The sequence below is a fragment of the Acyrthosiphon pisum genome, chromosome A1 (genome assembly GCF_005508785.2).
Source record: "Acyrthosiphon pisum isolate AL4f chromosome A1, pea_aphid_22Mar2018_4r6ur, whole genome shotgun sequence".
Lineage (NCBI taxonomy): Eukaryota > Metazoa > Arthropoda > Insecta > Hemiptera > Aphididae > Acyrthosiphon > Acyrthosiphon pisum.
In genome coordinates this window covers 107,704,909-107,711,403 of record NC_042494.1, presented here as the reverse complement: position 1 = coordinate 107,711,403, position 6,495 = coordinate 107,704,909, and positions in this window count along the sequence as shown.

Sequence of the window (6,495 nt, the reverse complement as noted above, 5' to 3'; positions counted from 1 at the left end):
TTAAATTTTAATACAATAATACATTGATAACCGTATTGGCAAATGTGAAATGACAATGACTGGTTTCTTTATCTATTTTTTAAAATGGTTTTTTTTTACATAGTTTATTTTAATTTTTAAGCGTAAATAAAATTTTTTAATTTTCCGAAAATTCGGTTTTTTTTTTAATTTTCCGAAAACTTCGGTTTTTTTCGGAAATGTATTATTTCAATATTCTCCAATTTTTCCACGTTTTCTGAGGCTCTGGGAATAAAACCGTTTATTTCCGAAATTTTCCCGAAATTTTCCGGCATTTTGATCCCTATTTCTAACCACCTATAGCCATGCAAATAAAATAAACTGACAATGACAATGTAGGTATCAGCCTAACCCACTTATATCCAACCTTGCTTACATCACTCTCGTTAAACACCAAACTCATCGACTTAATCATAACTGGTCCAGACAACTTCTCAATGATTAAATATTATATCACTCCTTCAGAAACAAATAAATAAACCCTAAAACATAAAACATTTCAAGTAGGAGGTATTTATAAACACAACCTTCGCTCAAGTAGACCTGTCTTTTAATATTTATCAGATGTATTGCTTATTGACCATTTTATTACCATAATATATACCAAATTTAAATTTAATATTTAAAAAAAAAACCTAACAATTCTATAATATACATATGTATTGTGTAAGCACTGCAAACTAGCAAAAACAACGATGAAGTGAGTTTTTATTGCAATTTATTATTATAGTAACTATACGATATGAAATCGTGAATTTCGATATTATTTATAGCAAATATATAAATTAAAAAACTTTTGAATAATTACTAAAAATTAAATTTTAATTAAATGTTGTATGAATATCATTTAATAGGTATATGCAAATTGTATTATTAAAGTTATTATTATGCGTTTCCCGAAATCAATAAAATTATGTTAAGCAATCGGCGCATGCACTAAAAATAGGTATATTACGTATGATTTTGATACTACGTATATTTTTTTTATGTGTTTTTATAATGTCTGACTATTGGGAAATATTCAAAGCTATAATTAAGACCATCTTAAAGTTGGTCTATGTCTTCTCTTTAACATCAAACCAGTATCTAACATTTTAATGGTTGTATTTAATACTTTTGTCATGTCCCAAAAGACTGTACCTAAAAGAAATTTCAATTCGTTGTAAGGCCCAATTAATAAAAAAAACGTTAGTTAAGTGACATTTTTTATTATAACTACCTAGTAGATACTAGATATACATTTTTTATAATAATATGTTACATTTTCATTTCGATGGTCTTCGAATGCTATATATTATCCAACAGAAGTAGCTACGTTTAATAAGATTTAACTTTAAAAATATAAATAATATATAGTTAACCCCAAGGTAATATAACATAGGTACCTATGATAAATTAGAAATTGTAATATAATAATTCTTCGCAAACTAATTACCTAATTGTATTTTGGAACACTCAAATACAAATTATCCGTTTTTAATAATAATTCGCTATTCATGAAATAAAAAGTGTTCAACTTATAATGAACGTAGGTAAGATTTATTAAGAATTGTAGTAAACAAATTCAATTATCTCCAATAAATGTGATAAATAACAATAATAATAAACCCATATAAAAACTAGCCGCGTGAAAGACAGTTAATTAATATACCCGATAATTACTTGATTGTTATTTGTTACACAGTTATAATTTATTTTAAGATGTACCTAAGTTAAAATTAAAATTTTAAAATGCAAACATAATAAATTTACAAATGTCTGTACGATGTCATAAGTAGACAGCATAGAACTACGTAAGCTGTCTCTAATGCAATTTAAGTTTCATATATTTAGCTATTTAGACACTACTTAGTAGTATTTTATTTTGAATTGACCGATGTTCATGCAAAAATTTGTATGAAAATTGAATGACTGATTTGGGTCGAAAATGGTTTAGTCTCAGATTAGTATGCGGAAGTTTAAATTTAAAAAATCACTTTATTATACGTTATTACTTTTTATTATTTGTATAAATACGGTGAAATAATATTAAAATAGTTTAATATTATAAATTAATAAACATAGACCCTCAATAACTCTCGTATCTTTTAAATTCTTTTAGTTTTGTTTAAATTGGTTTTTGTAGTACACCTGGTCAGTCAGATATAAAATGTGAACAGATTTTTACCGCAAAATACAATATAAAATCCCAAAATCCTAATACCACATGTAAACGGGGTTAAGTAGACTAAATAGGTACTTAAAGTAAATACTTTTATCCTCTTCAAACAAAAAATAATGAAAATAATAAATGAAAAATAAAAAGTATATTATATTAGGTACATTATATTGCTAACATAAGACATAACTGACGTTATATATCTATCAGCTATTTACAATTCAACCAGTACTAAATATTAAACCCAAATGATTAGGTTATAAGTGCGTTGATTATTTTCTTTCAAATCATCAATAATTATTCTTAAGAACAAAACTACTATCAATATAATATTCCATATACTTGTATACAACAAATACCAAAAATTAGTCTGGAATTAAGAAAATTAAAATAAGAAAAATACAATATATTATAATATAATTTGACGGCTAACAGCCAAATATGATACTAACAGGACGTGAAAATGTATATTCAAATATTAAATCAAATGTATATTATAAAGTACTTATATTTAAACACTAAATATTTACTCTATCACGAAATGCTCAAATCAACTATTAAAGCTGGACAAATTATAAGTTATTTCATTTCATTCCGAATACGTTCAGGGAAAACAATTGTACCTATATCTAAATGTTAAAAAAAATGAATTCATGAATATTAAATCATATTTATTCTATAATAAATTAAATTATCGAATGAAAAATAAATAAACAATATTTCATATTGCATCATAAATGATTGTTAGACATAAATGTTATGATAAACTAAAATAGAGGGCACCGCCCCTGCTCTCTTATCTCACCAACCACAACTGACCAGACTGACCCCCTGTGGGTTTCGCCCCCATAACCAAAAGGTCGCCAACCCTTTGCATCTTGAAATTTAATATCAGTATTTCAAAATATTTAAAAATTATATATGTGGAAGATAAAATATACGAAATTTTTCGAGATTAAATTTTATTATTTTTGGCAATTTTGCTAATACAGTAAAACCTATCTTGTGCGGAATTGCATGGGACCAATAAAAATTTCCGTTTTAGGCAGGTTTCCTTATAACTGAATAAAACGGAAAATTCCGTACTATAGAGTTACAATATACTGCACGATTAAAGTTGTAACATTTTCCGCTCAATAATAAAAATAAAAATATTAAACATTAATAAATATCATAGGTTACAATAAATTTTAATTTTTAGTAAATAATTATAATAACAAGTATATTAATTAGATATTTCAAAATAATGATAAATTAAAATTTTAAAAACATCCTACATAGACGGTCCTACGGGTGCAGCCTCTGCAGCCTGTGCTGCACCTGACATTTCAACCACCACTTTATTTTATTGGTTGAAATCATATAATTATTCATAACTCTAAGGTATATCTTTGTTATTTCACGATCTATTAATAGATGAACTTAGTTGTTAGTTGCAGTGTTGGGTATAGTAACGTAACGAAAATAACAAATTACCGCAGCGAAATTACTATTGCAGTAGCCAGTAACGCTGTAGTAATATTTCATTATATTTTTTTAAAATTAACGCAATTGTAACGAAGTTTCTTTTAAAAGTAATTTCTATGGAGTAACGTGTTCTTTTCCACGTTGTTAAAATAAGTTATGAAGTAGAGTGCATGACATAACTAAGGGTTAGGATATTCGAGAAAAATTTAAAATCTATAAAATGTATTTATTATTCTGAAAGTTTTAGATACTAATGATGAATATTACAAAATATGCAGGAATTGTACGCATTTTATTATTACATTAATCCATTATCAATATAGTTTACCTACATAATCAATGTCTTACATATACCTATTAGGTACTTATTATATTCGTTATATGGAGTGAATTTGTCGTTAAATTTTGAAAAAGTAACGTGATAAAAATAATGTCGGGTAACGGGGGTCTGGATGTTTCCATCGACAATCAATATATCGATGAGTTGAAATGTCGACGCTCGAAACATCGACAAGTACAATATGTCAATGGGTTATTAAATCGACGAGTTCAAAATGTCGACATGTCAATATATCAACAAGTACAAATTATTCAAAAAAAAAAGATTAAATTTTATAGTTTACCGTTGAGATTATAAACTAAGAAGATCTTCTTAGTTTGTATACACAGAATATAACAATAAAATAAATAGTAACAAGAGGATAGAGTCCAAAATGTGATACGTTCCAGTTATAAAATTTTTAAGAGGAATTGCTTACAATATGACATTAAAATTTTATTTTATTATTATCCTATAATATTTTTTTTATTTACATATTTCATATTATATTTATTTTAATTTGATTTGTCGACATATTGACATATTGTCATACATTTTATTTTTAATTTTAATTTATAATTTATATTTTATATCATATACTATTTTATTTTATTTATTTCATTTATATGTTATTGTTCAGGTTTATATGTTTATATTCAGGTATATTATACCTATAATATTTTTTTTATTTACTTATTTATATATTTATTTCAATGTAATTTTACGACATATTGACCTGTCGACAGTTTGTACTGGTCGATATAATGACTCGTCGACATTTTAACTTGCAGTCAATATATATATTGACTGTCGACGTTTCGGCCGGCTCCCGGGTACGCGATTGTAATTTAAATAAAAATATTTAATGCAATGAGTAACGTAATTGAGTTTCTTATCGAAAGTAATTTACCCAACAATGGATAGTATTCTTAGCTCGTAGTTCTGATGATCAAGCCAGGATTAAGAGGAGGAAGACCCTGGGCTAACAACGGTATTTATATGTATATAGTCACGATCACATCTATATAATTACCTATCATATGAAGAAAAACCAAGTTAGAAGGAAAGGAAATTACTAATTTACAACAATTATATAAAATAGCCCAAAGTAAATTATGGTTCATTGATACTCAGTAAATCTAACTTCGTACACATTTCCGCTACCCCTAACATATAGAACTTAGCCATCTAGGTATGCTGCACCTGAAGTAAAATCCTGGGACCGCCTATGTTATTAGGTACTAATAAAATAATATAATATAATAAAAAAAAGGTGGATAAGTGGATGTCGCTCTGCTGTACAGTAGGTTACAAGTGGGTCACTGTATAATGGATGGTGTTAAATTTGAATTCAATGATATAATATCATTGTATAAGAAAAACGATTCTGAGCGGAGACGGTATGTTAGTCTAGGTATAAGACATAATATTATATTTAGTACCTATAATAAATTCCAAATTAATCATATCATAATATCTATTAGGTACTTATAACGCGTTATACATCAACAAAAAACCGTGGTACTATCATAGATATATAATAGTATACTTTAGAAGTTTCAAGTACCCACGAATAATATTATACAATCACAACAAAATAACTAAAATAGTTATCCTAGGTTTTTAATATGTAATTTCGTCCAAATTTGTACTTAAAATGACTATAAAAATAAACTGCGTAAATGTATTTTTTAGATTTTTTGGTAACAGAATTAATTACTTACGTGGAATCTTGTTTTAAATTTTCAATTCTTAGATACAAAAATTGAACATTTTATAAATTTTTAACTACAAAATAATTTTTCAAATTAAAATTTGATAAATTTTGTCCAAATTTGATCTTTAAATGCTTATAAAAAAAAATTGTGCCTATGTATTTTTAATATTTTTCAACTGATATTGTAACAATATATCAGGAGCTTTGTATTAAATTTATACAGTTTTTGGCCCAACAGATAAAACTTTATTGATATTTATAGAAAAAAAAATCTAAAAAAAGGCGGGTAAGTCGTGGATGTCGCTCTGCTGTACAGTAGGTTACAAGTGGGTTACTGTAATGGATGGAATTAAATTTGAATCCAATGATATTATATCATTGTATACGAAAAACGATTCTGAACGGAGATGATTTGTCAGTCTAGGATATATTATTTTTAAAGAAAAACTTATGGAGAACCTTGTACCAAATTATAAAAACTTAGTTATAAAAGAAAAAATGTTTACGATTTTTCAACCACTAAATTACTTGCAAATTTTCGCAATTTTGACATATTTCGTATAAATTTGAACTTTAAATGCTTATAAATAAAAATTGTGACAATGTATTCCTTTTATTTTGCAACTGCTATTGTAAAAATATGTTAGGAGCCTTGTATTAAATTTCCAAATCTTAGAATTAAAAAGAAAAACTTTTATGAATTTCTGTTTAAGATTATTTGAACCATTGCCCGTAATTTTTACGTATTTAGTCAAAATTTGAACTTTAAATGCTTATAAAAAAAAATTGTGCCTATGTATTTTTATAATTTTTGAA